This window comes from Trachymyrmex septentrionalis, unplaced genomic scaffold, assembly GCF_001594115.1.
Source record: "Trachymyrmex septentrionalis isolate Tsep2-gDNA-1 unplaced genomic scaffold, Tsep1.0 scaffold42, whole genome shotgun sequence".
NCBI classification, from domain to species: domain Eukaryota; kingdom Metazoa; phylum Arthropoda; class Insecta; order Hymenoptera; family Formicidae; genus Trachymyrmex; species Trachymyrmex septentrionalis.
The window spans coordinates 601,003-613,566 of record NW_017305590.1 but is presented as its reverse complement, the minus strand read 5'-3'; the positions used below and the strand labels follow the sequence as shown (position 1 = coordinate 613,566).

Genomic DNA, 12,564 nt, shown 5'->3' with positions numbered 1-12,564 from the left:
TATATAGCGTGTTACATAAATTATTATGTATATAAAGAATGAATACCTTTTAATTATTTCAGAAAGAATAAAAAATAAGTTAACAATTAAGATTTATGATTTCTCGTTAATTAGAGAGTAAATAAATAATTTTTTAATTTCTTTTATCACAGTATATAGCTTAGAAATGATAAAAAGTTTATGATTGGGTTTGAGTTTTAATAAATTCAAGACCATTAATTTATGTTAGAATCAAGTTATAGTACATAATATAATAAAACTTTTAACTGGATCCACAGTTTTTTGTTATATCCGTTACATAAAGTATTGTTTGTTAACACAGATTTTATTTCCGCGCAACTATATAATGAAGAAAAACCGAGAGAGTGCTGTAACAATGTTGTGTTTGAGTATTTTTTGTTTATGCAAAAAATCACAAAAATTATCGTAAAATCACCGTGGTCAGTTGAATTTAGCTTGTATGACCCGAGTTTGCAGGTTCGAAAATGTCGCGTATTTTCATCAGTGCACTAAAGTCTGCTCTGTTTGCTAACGTTTCGGCGGAGTTGTAAACCGGCTGAATATGGTCGCATACACTTTTCTCGCTTGTGTAACTCTGTTAAATATTTAAGTAGACATCGTCCGATGCTCACACAAGTTGTACGTAGCGAGACTGACAAGACCTTTCCTGCACCACGCAAATTGAGCCCCGAGGGTGTCGTCAAGGTGAAAATTGGAGAGCACGAACGAAGATGGTTCTTCATCTCGGAAAGATACGCTAGCAAGGCCGACTGTAATTTCTCTGACTTTGTTATTGCAGTAGAAACAAAATAGAAGGGCGCCATTGCGCAGGAACGATTAGCTTCCTCGTCGAATCGGTCATCTCTGTTTATACAGGTTGAGCAGCTTCTACCGTTTTACGTTGGATTCACACAAATAATGTATTCTTAATTGACTTGTCGGCCAGCTGATTTCTTCTGTGATGCAGTGAAGGATCATTACGCTCCCTCGCGGACTCGCGTATTCCAAGCACGTGTCACAAACATTACACGTTAAGGAAACTTGGTCTTGCAGAGAGGAGATCGTTATAGTATAATATGCGTAATTTCTCCGGACACATATAGAGTTACCTTGAAATGATGCCAGAATGAAAACGTAACTAGAGTATATTTAATCGGTTCATATTTACGTCTTGAATATTTAATGAACTTCATGTTCACCTTTCGCCCATCATATGCACAATAAGAAAAAGTATACCATCCATAAGAAAAGAAATCGTGCACGTTGCAATTGCTATTTGTATGAAGCGAAATTTTCATTTCATTGATAAATTGACTTGATATTTTATCATTTCAATTATGTTAAACTAGTCCCGTAGGGAAAATTCAATAATAAGTCATATGTGATAGCATCTAACATTAAGATTTATGATTTCTCTGGTCGTTAATATCAGGAAAATGTACAGCAGAAATAATATTACTATTTTATATCGTAGCTTGAAAAAAGAAAGAACAGCACATTTTATTCGAATAATTATTTCTGTTTCAAGCGCATCATGCAATTATACGTTATGCTCGCGTTATTCATTCAATTAATTATACAGACATTCTTTGAATAATTCAGTGCAATTGCTCATCCCAATAATTGCTGATGAACGAAACTCCGATATGATAATCCGCTGAAATGTTTCTAGGAGAAATTGAAGATTCTGCGGAAGATAAATAAAGCAACGCACGACAGAGAAGTTCAATTTTGAAACGTTTTATGTAAATCACAGACAAGAAAATTGAGGCACACGCGACCGCCTGTCTGGCGCATGGAGCCGTTCGAAACTTTTTAATTAACGCTATACGACGATATTATTTATCGCGTCGGATCCAGGTGGACCCCTACAGTTTTATCATATTATACACATACGCGCAGAATTAACATGGCGCATGCGTCTCGGTCAAGTGAGAATTCACTTCCGCCTCATTTATCTGAATAATAGAACATGCGCGATATGAGTTACGTCCTGTCTGTTATAATTGTGGCGTAAGCACTGTATCTTCCTCGATGCGTCAATAGCGCTGTTTATAATTTGGCCGCGGCGATATTGATCGATATTATGTTGACGTACGCTTTTTTGTTTTTAAAGCAATTTCAATACACAATTACGGCAGTGGAGCTTGCAGCAATCGATGGGAAAAGAGAAAGGGAAAGAAAAAAAAAACGCCTCGTGTCTCACCCCATTTTAATGTTCTTCGGTTATAATTACATCGTTCTTTTTTTTTATTAGGAAAACTATTTAAACCAGTGATTTTTAAAAGGCTGCTCCAAAATTTAGACGGAAGCGTTGCTAAATATGTACGTACTAGTCGCCTAAACTTTATTAATGTTTTATATTACTTAATTAAAAGCAATATTTAGTAACAAAAATATGAAGCAAACGAAAAATGAGTAATATTTAGATAAAAATTGAACAACTTAAATCTCTCTCTCTCTCTCTCTCTCTCTCTCTCTCTCTCATTTTGTGGATTGAAACTTTAAAAAATGTCATATAAGTGATGTTAATTTTAAATCAATTTATACAGCTGATAAATAATGTCACATAATTTTATTCTAAATTTTTATATTTTTATGATAAAAGGTTTATTGTAGAATACGTTTATAGTAGAAGTTTACATTTATTGTATACACATATATTTGCAACTATTATAAAAATTCGAAATCAATATTTTTATAAAATCCATTAAACTTCTTAAATTGTATACTACCACAAAGTGGAACTTATAATCAACACTAATACCTAAAATTAATAATTGATATGAATACAAATGTCAATTGTAAAAATAAATTCAATCTAGTTTTATTTTAACATTCATATGTTTTTATTATTGGTTTTTATTAATTATTAAATATTTGATTTTTTCTTTTCTTAATAAATTAAAATTAGGAGGATATTAATGATTCCTTTTGTTAATATTACATTTATGGTTCTTTTTATTTATAAATTGATTAATACTTTTAAAGCTAATAGGATTTATACAACTGAATCGTATCTTTTACAGCATATCACAAAGACATAATAAATGAATTTTTTATTGTTGGAAAATTAAACATGTATTAATGCATGAAATATTAAGCTACAATCTTCAGTATATTCATTTGCGTACAAATCAGTACTACGTAAAAAATATAATTAAAAAATTACTAAGAGGTATACGTAGACAATTCTTCCCTATCTTTAAGACTCTTATTTATTTACCGTTATCTGAGATTATGACGTCAGAAGCGAGAGAGAGATTACACAAAAATTCTTGCAAAATATATTAATATGCAAATGTTCAATAAAACAACGTACGAACTTAAATCGATAGAGAACCGCCTTACAAAATATATTGAAAACTTTCTGTTTTGTTAATAAATAAGCATATAGCTAGAAATGAATTATGCATACAATAAAAAACCAAGTATAAGACATATTTATAGGTATGACTATTAAATTAATAATGATGATTTAATACCTTCTTTTCAATTAGAAAATAAAATTAAACGAAACGAAAAGATATAATTTTTTATATAATTCTATTTTAGATCACTAATGCTATTTTATTGAAAACTTTTTATTTAAATATATTTTACAAGAATTTTTCGCGTCTAATGTCATAATCTAAGATAGTAGTGGTCAGGAGTCTTAAATAGTTTAAATACAGAGCGTTTGGTAAATTTAAAACTGAATTTTTAAGCTAAAAGAAAGAGGAGTCGTTTACTTACTAATTTCCAATATTATATTATGATAGTTAATTGTAAGTTTGAAATTAAAGTTTAATTAAATCGAAGACTTCAAAATTAACTAATAGATATTGTTTTGCTGTTTATTTTGTTTTAATTGAAAACACAACTCGCATCATTTAAGAAATTAAAACACTTTTTGTCCAGAGTTAATTATCCTTGTGCGAAGAACCCGGTACTTCTTTCTTGTTTCTCTTTTTTTTTTTTGCCTTAACCGCGATCCGGCGTCGTTTTCATTCGTTTTCTTCTACAAATTACGAGAATCGGAAAATAAATATCGGCTTACGCGTAGGTATTGCGAGATTGCTCGTTGTTTGGTCAACCGCGAAATGTATCATACACTGGTCTCGGCGTGGTTTCATTTTTAGATTAGTTTTAAAGTACTTTGCATGTGTGGAGGATAGAGACTAAGCGAAACCAAGAGAATGGAAAAGAGAGAGAAAAAGAGACAAAGGCTGGGAGCGAGAAACCCAGAGAAAAGGAGTAAACTGCGAAACCGCCGCGACTGCAACCGCGGCGGTGGCGGCGGTGGTGGCAGCTGCGATTCGTCGACGAGATATGTTATACTTTGCTCCATGGATTAAAAAACATTCGTGCTTTTTCATGCGCCGCTATCTGCGCGCGACAATAAACGATGAAATATGTAGCCCAGCATGTGGTTCTTTAAAACCCGGCTCGTACTGTGCTAAATTATCCAAGCGAGGTTGCGTTTGCCGTGCGCGCGACAACCGTCACATGCGAGATCGATATAAGCCTAGTTTTTTTTTCGGCTTATTTCGTATGCGAACCGTAAAAGATACTTTTTCATGGGACCGATTTGATGGCCCAGGACGATTTATGGGCAATTGCTTCGTATATGTTAATATTTCAAGAACATTTTAAGACTCAGACTATGTATATCGATACTTAAATCACACGATACTCATGTATAATGTGAAAGAATTACATGAAAAGAATAAATATAATTAAAATTATGCAAGGAATAAGTTGATTATATATATTTTTGGTAGCGGAATTTTTTTAACACTCTGTAATCATATTTTTATTATGTCCACAATCTGGATCTTTTTTCCAATCCAAATCTTTTTATTGTTCTAAAAATGTGAAATAATTTAGGATAACTTTTCCACATCTCTATTACATTACCAAACAGTCTTTAATTTAAATGTTTTTTGATAAGAATTGAAATTTTAGCAAAAATAGATATAAAATTTGAGAGTGAAATTTATTCACTTGTGCTAAAAAAAATACAAAAATGGGAAAATTAATATACTTATAAAGTTTTTATCTTTAAAAAAAAAGATTCTTTTTCAGTTAGAAAATTAAATACGATTTATTTCTACACATTTTGAAATGGAATATTAACAGAACATTAACGGGAAAGTTTAATCTTCATATTATCTATATAATGTCGTTTAATGCCTACCTGTGTAGTGTATATCAGTCTCATTAATCTATTTACTATTGTATATCTACTACGTGTAAATTACGTCATGTGAAAAGTTAGACCTCGATTGTTTGTCTAGATATAAAAATAGACGTTCAAGTGCATAGTGCATGCTATATACAACACTGCATGAGACTCGTATATAAAGCTTTTTCTCGGTGACTTATTTACTCGCTTTTGTGACCAATATATCGCGATATATTGGTCGATATTACGGGAAAGATAAGTCGACTAAAGAATACTCACGAAGATAAAATTCCATAAGTTTTACGCAAAAAGAATCGTGTTGGCAGAAATTGAAGCACGAAGAAAATACTATAATTAAATTTGAATGTTATTATTTATATGAAAAGAACGGGTTTGTTGAAGTATCTAAAATTTATAGCTAAATACAAATCTGAAAATAATTGAGTTGGACCATTAAAATAATTATATAGAATGTTCAAATTGATTGTTAAGGTGGCTCTACATAATTTGCAAATCGCAAAACGTAATTTACAAACGCAGACGCAAAATAAAAATTTGCATTTATTTTTTCATTGTGTGCGGTTGGTTTCATCACCGTACGCAAGATACTCGCAGATGAAAACCAACCGCACGCAATGAAAAAACAAATATAAATTTCTATTCTGCGTCTGCGTTTGCGAATTACGTTTTGCGATTTGCGAATTATCTAGAGGAATCTTAAGAATATCAAAACGTTTTGCATGCAGCATTACTCATCATGCTTAAATTTCCTACATAAGTACTTTGATTGTTCAACAAAATTATTTTCAAATCTGTGTCCATCTAAATTGTTAGACACTTTACAGCAAAATTTTTTTTTTCATACTGATATTAACTTTTAAAGGTTTTATGTGTTTGTGTGTATATATATACAATAATATATGTATATAAAAAGGTATTTATATATGGGACGTCAAGCGGGCCACCTCTCCTTTCAAAATTTGACGCAACGGAAAAAAACGTTTAAGGTCTCAAAATATTTGTGTATTTTTGAATGAAACGTGGCCTTATGAAAAATTTAATTCTGCGGCTCAATTATGGTGTCTGAAATCCGCAAAAGTCATGAATGTTCTTACATCGTCGATTTAAATGCGAAAACTTGACGAATTGGCTTGAAAATGATTACTATAAATGATTACGAATCTAAAGATAGAATTATAAAGTTAAATATTTAACATGGCGGATTTGGAATCAGTACATAAAATTTAAAGTGTCATAGTTCATAATTGTTGTTTATGTCGAGTCTAATACTTTACAGTGATCATTGGTTCAATGGCATCAAAGTATTGAATTTTTCAAAAGGCCACGTTTCATTCGAGAGAACACAAATGTGTTTTTTCCGTTCAAATTTTGGAAGAAGAGATGGCTCGCTTGACGCGAAATGTCTCATATATACGTGTGTGTGTGTGTGTGTGTGTGTATGTGTGTGAAGACAATCAATGTTAGCACTGTAGAAATATCCCATTATTTCCCCATATTTCTACAAATGAAAACGACTACTTTAGATTGTATGATTGCACGACATAGCCGTACTTTGTGCAGACCATTACTCATCTCTCTTTGCGCATGAATATTATCTATTCTCTTTTTGTGGAATTCCAATTAAAATATTTCGCTAAGTTAGAGATGAAAGTATCTCATACAAATATGCTATTTGAAAAAAAAAGCTAGACTTACCATACTTTTACTTTTGAGGACAAAGATTGAGTTTCCGCCGCAGAGTCCCATGCATATTCAAACATTATTACGAAATGTCGTTCATTATCTGGTACTTATTTACTTTCTAGATTTCTTTTATAAGGTCAATTAAAGCGAATGTAATTTTTTTCTGCAACCTTCTCGCTGCTGTACGCTTTAATGTACAAAAGAATGTCGGTGAAGCACCAGAATCAATGAGAAATATTTACAAGATTATGAATTACTTCATAAACGGATGTACACACATATATGCATACATATATTTCGATTATTTTAGCACTTTTTAAAATTTTCTGTAATATTAATATGTACAGTTGCATTTATGTTAGTACTTGAAGGTAGAACATCATGGTAATTTAAGTTGCCTTCTTGGATCTATGTTAATCCGCCTTTACAACGTCGGATCGTAGTAAGACCGTACACGCCACGTACTGTGTCCTAATTAGTCTTAAATTGACTGTCGTGGCATACTATCGTGCATATACTACAGTAATCTGGCATTAATACATCTGCTTAATGGGTTTGGTCCAGATTCATTTTAAGCAAATATTATCTTAAAATATTTTGTCAGTATTTATCTTAAAATATTTCTTGTCAGTATTTGTGAATGTAAATTGTCCGAGCAAAAAAGAAAAAGCTGCACGATCAAATAAAGATAAATAAAATTAACATAATCTTTTTGCTTTTTCTTGTTTTAGCATTTTAATAGCTGTATATTTCGTTTACCGATACGACAAATATAATTTTTGGATATTAAAGTTTGCAGTTATATAATACGAGTCAAAATTTTTTATATTTTATGTTTTTATATTTTATATTTTCATTTCTAAAATTATTTGTTATTATTTATTTGTTAATGTCATTTTGATATTTATAGTACCAGAAATTAAAACAAATATAAATTTACGAGTTCGAAAAAAAAAAGGAAAAATATAACAGATACAGAAAAGTATAAAATTAAATAGAAAGATCTATTTTTAATAGTTATTTATACCTATATATATTTTATATACATTTGTGTTTAATTTAATATTAACAAAATACTTACGTAGTAGTTGTGTATAAAACAGAGTTATACAAGCTTTAATTAAACATCAGTAATTATTGGTTATTAAATAATTGGATAAGATTTAATTATAGATTGTTCAGTGGCATGTATTCAATTCTTTATGTCGATCAATTCAATTTTTGACATATTTTTCACGCGAGATGATTGAACAGACAAACCCCGTATTAAACTTTCAATCCAATCTCTCTAAATAAGTGGACGAAGAATTTTTCCCCTATTGTTACAAATGAAGTTGTATGTGCCTCATGGCATCAATAAGTAACATGGCAGATTGATGCTGCAAAGAGGTGCAGGACAATCGAAACTTTTGTTCGAAAAGCTTTGAAACTTTAGATCTCTAGGTATCGAACAATATGACTTTTCTGCTGAAATAAAACCGATTCGATTCTCCACGATACATTATTCTACAGAGAGTTTTGCCATTTACAAGCGTACCCCGGAAGGAAAGTGCAATTTCCTGTAGCCTGAAATATGTAGATGCGCTTTGTAACACCTATAGTATGATCTACGTCATACTACGTCATACAGAGTATATAACATCATAAAAAACGCAAATATTTATATAAAAATTTACAATAAATACGCGATGTATAATTTACGATACGATAGTGTGTATTGTATATATGTATTTAATGTGTAACACGCATATCCACATACTTAAACGAACTCCATCAACTTGGTGCATAATTACTTTTACTAGGTCGTTTCCAAGACAATAATAATAACGCTTTACAGAGTAAATTAACAATTTTATTTATAGCGATGTGCACATTCTCATTATTGTCACTGAACCATCGCTAAAATACTATGTTAATTAATTCTTTCATTATTTGATAAAATTGCATTATCAATAACATTATCATGAAGAATAAAACAAAATTAAAATTATTATAAATTAATTTAATGATTATAATCGCAATAAAAAAATTTACATTATTCTTATTGCTTCTTGCAATTATTAAAAAAGCTATTTCAATGTTATTTTGAAATATCGATGGAAATATTTTCGACAAAATGTCGGAGAAAAATATTTAAAAAAAGGGAATATATAAATGGAATGTATGCAATATCTGCTGTTTACATGCTTTTTTTTTAATTTATTTTCTATTGATGATGCTTCTATTATCGAAATTTTTGGATAATTTCTATGATTCGAGACAATAATTGCCGCGTCACAACTTATAACATCCAAAGGTATATGTATATTAATTGATGTTAAATTTATCGATAGAAAGTGAAAAAAAAGAGAAATATGTGTTTGTTCCTAATAAAGTTGATCGTATCGATTATCGTTAGTTAAGTATACTGATTTTTTTCTCAGGATTAGAAATGTTATTTTATAAAAATAACGTAGTACCGTTACAGTTACTTTTTATAAAAAGTAACTCGTTATCATTACTTGATAGTAATTTTAAAAAGTAACGTTACTGTTATTTTTACTTATCATTAGAAAACAACGATTCGTTATTCTTATTTTACTTTTTTGTAATACAAAAATGAGACATTAAAATTACTTTATAAAATTATTTAATAATCAATATTAATAATGTATTGTATATCAATATTTGTTATTAATTACTTAACTTTTTTTGATATTTTTTTAGTATAAAGTCCACAGCACCACCTTTTAATTTTGTGTCTACTTTAATCCTGTAGGAAGATTTTTAATTCCGTTTAGTCAATTCGAAAATTTTTATACGAATGTGATGTCAGTAATTTGGTCACTCCAGCATTCCTTTAATAAATGTGAAACACGCATGTGGTGTCACAAAAGGCGTGTTTCGCGCGTAAGTTCCTTTCGGTAATCCGATCTTCGCGTAGTTCATGAAACACTCTGTTCATCCATTAATTTCACCGCGTGTACTTCATAGAGCTTCAACTCTGCGAAATATATTCCACGTCAGTTCGTGTATACACTTGGGAGGAACAGAGCAAAATCAGAGAGTTGCAACGTAGGTACTCTGACGGATTTACGTGGACAAACGCAATTGTAATAAAATCTCCACGACTGCACCGTGACAGTGCGACGAACTCGCTCTCGATTATTGTTTCTAGAATTTCATTCATTACCCATGACGGTACTGTCCACCGATATCAAAGTATACGTGTTCGATGTTCCACTGCAATTCCTCCCACTTCGATTAACGTCAGTTAATTAACATGGCGTTTAACGTAAAATCACGTTACCCGCTTTGAACGTTCGAGATCTATACGTGGTGTAGTTTACAACGGACACAAATTTAGAAACGAATGATTTATCGCGCTTTCTGCGAGTACAGCGCACAAATGCTTCGTAAAACTGAAATTCGTAAAAAAAAAAAGGTGACATACGGATGAACGATTTTTGATAATTACAAACATTCCACGCAAAACAAAAGAATTGTAAGCCGGACATTGTTCGATTTTGTGTAGAATTTCCAATATCGGGTCGCGAAAGAGTTTCGACCTTTTTTTTTCGTGTTCGCTGGAATAAAAAAGGTTCTCGGCGCTTCATACGAAATTAAATTTTTTCCAAAGCAACGCGTAAATAACGAAGAATTCCAACAGTAGTTGCGTATTTACGTTCATAAATCTTTTGCGTAAACAGCGAATGCAACACGGTTTAATATGCATGCAAAGCATTTTTATTATTCTTTTGATATTCTTGCTTTTATTACAATTCTAAAATATGTATAAAATTTTATCTATGATTACTTGCGTTTCAACGAACATTATTTTCATTAGAAAAACTAGTTGTTTGTTTGTTATCTGTCTCAATTTATCATTACAAACAAATGCAATTCGAAAGTATTATGGCACGATGCAAAAGAATGCAACAGTAAAGAAACATAGATCAAAGTAATTAGATATTGTTAGTAATTTTTTACTTAAATAGATTTTGCAATTATAAAATTGAAAACGCCACAATTATAAAATCGTGTTATCTTTGCTTTGTATTTTAAAACTCTCACTTTATTGTTCTCCTCATTTTGTTTTTTATCAAGCAACATTTTCAGGATAAACTAAATCACTTAAATTTTTTTGTAAACAATCTGCCAGTATATATAAAGAGCTTTTCATGTTGCTATATTTGTTTGCACTTTGTTTCTCCAATTTCTTCGACCGTGAAAGTGCATTTGTCTGCCAATGGAGAAATAGATGTACAATGTCTTTCCGAACTATTCCGTGAAGATTTCATTTTCTAGTTCGTCGGACCGATACCTTCGGTCGTTCTTATTGTGTTGCTTTATTTTGTTAGCCCTTCAAATCGTATTTTCGCAGAGATGAGTAACGGAGAGAAAAAAGGTGTAACGTATGTGCATAATAGAAAGCTTGGTTCTCTTTATACTTTTCCTATTTGAATTATTTCGAGACTGCTAGACAAATATTAGTTGGAAATGTACATAATCTCAAGTACAATTATTTCCTTTGCATTTGTTTATTTTAGTGAGATGTATATGCCTTTCAATATGCTGCTTTTATGTTTCTGCTAATTATTTTGCAAGCGCGTATATCATCACAAATAAAATTTACGAGTAGAAGCCGCACCCTTTGTCACGCATTATAACCGTAATTTCTTTGTTATGGTTAAAACATGCGGAAATATACGTTTATGTAATTTTTTTACATTAGATGTAATAACGCAAAATATAATAGAAACCATTTTTTTATGATGACATTTTTTTCATTAAAATTGTTAAAATATAAATTACGTATATGTAAAATAATGAATAATATTTCATTTAAAAAATGAAAATGATGACACTATGATTCTTCTCAAATATTATTTTTCTTCTGTCTTCCATTAACAACGTTTAAATAATAATAAATTTAAAAAAATTCATTCTTCGCAACAGTTCTGATAAAAATTATTCTGATAGATTCTTATAATAGAGTGCTAAAAATTAAGAAGGTTTATAATGCAATCGAACTAATTAAAAAAAATATATATTTATATTATTATATATAGAATCGAAAATAAAAAATTACAGAAGTCATATAAATCTATTTGCGGTATTTGTGTGTATGTGGTTTGCGTAATCAATTTTTCGTTTGGGTAACCATATTTCATGTACATAGTTTATATGTTACTGGACGTGTTATTGTATTTCACTTGTCATAATATAATATATTGCGATCATCGTACGAACTAATTCCCATATATTGCATTTTTAACCTTTCAGATGTATGTAAAACAAGAATTGTATACCGTAACAATGTGCTTATCTCATTCGAACTCGCGACAATATATTATTTTATATGTGGCGAAATATTTACTCACCGAATATTACGGGTGTTTCTCGTTTAATGGAATCCTACCAGTTGAAGCTTACATTCTGTTTGGTACGTACCTGCAATGAAAAGGATTGCACAAATGGAACCAGCGAATGTACAATACAATAATGCGACGCGCATTATTTTGAAGCTTTAATTTAAAAGCTCACTCAATAGAAAAGAATACAATTGCAATACAAAACGACTGCAAATTATACAATGTTGAAAGTTGGAAATATTTTAGAACAAACTTTTAAGACCAGTGGAAACATTCGAAAATAATTATTTAGTAAAATATTTTCAAACAATTTTGTGTGCGTGAAAATAAAATATAATT

At 30.5% G+C, this 12,564-nt stretch overlaps 1 protein-coding gene across 5 annotated transcripts in view; it reads right to left on the bottom strand.

The window, feature by feature from the left end:
- Positions 1–12,564, bottom strand: part of LOC108751229 (slit homolog 1 protein) — a 120,981-nt gene that overhangs the window by 38,184 nt on the left and 70,233 nt on the right. For 4 of the 5 annotated variants that reach the window (XM_018491305.1, XM_018491307.1, XM_018491306.1 and 1 more), the window contains exon 2: positions 12,235–12,304. The exons of the other annotated variant lie outside the window; for it this stretch is intronic. The gene's annotated coding sequence lies outside the window, so the exon portion shown is untranslated. The remainder of the gene's footprint in view (positions 1–12,234; positions 12,305–12,564) is intronic. 5 annotated transcript variants of the gene reach the window in all.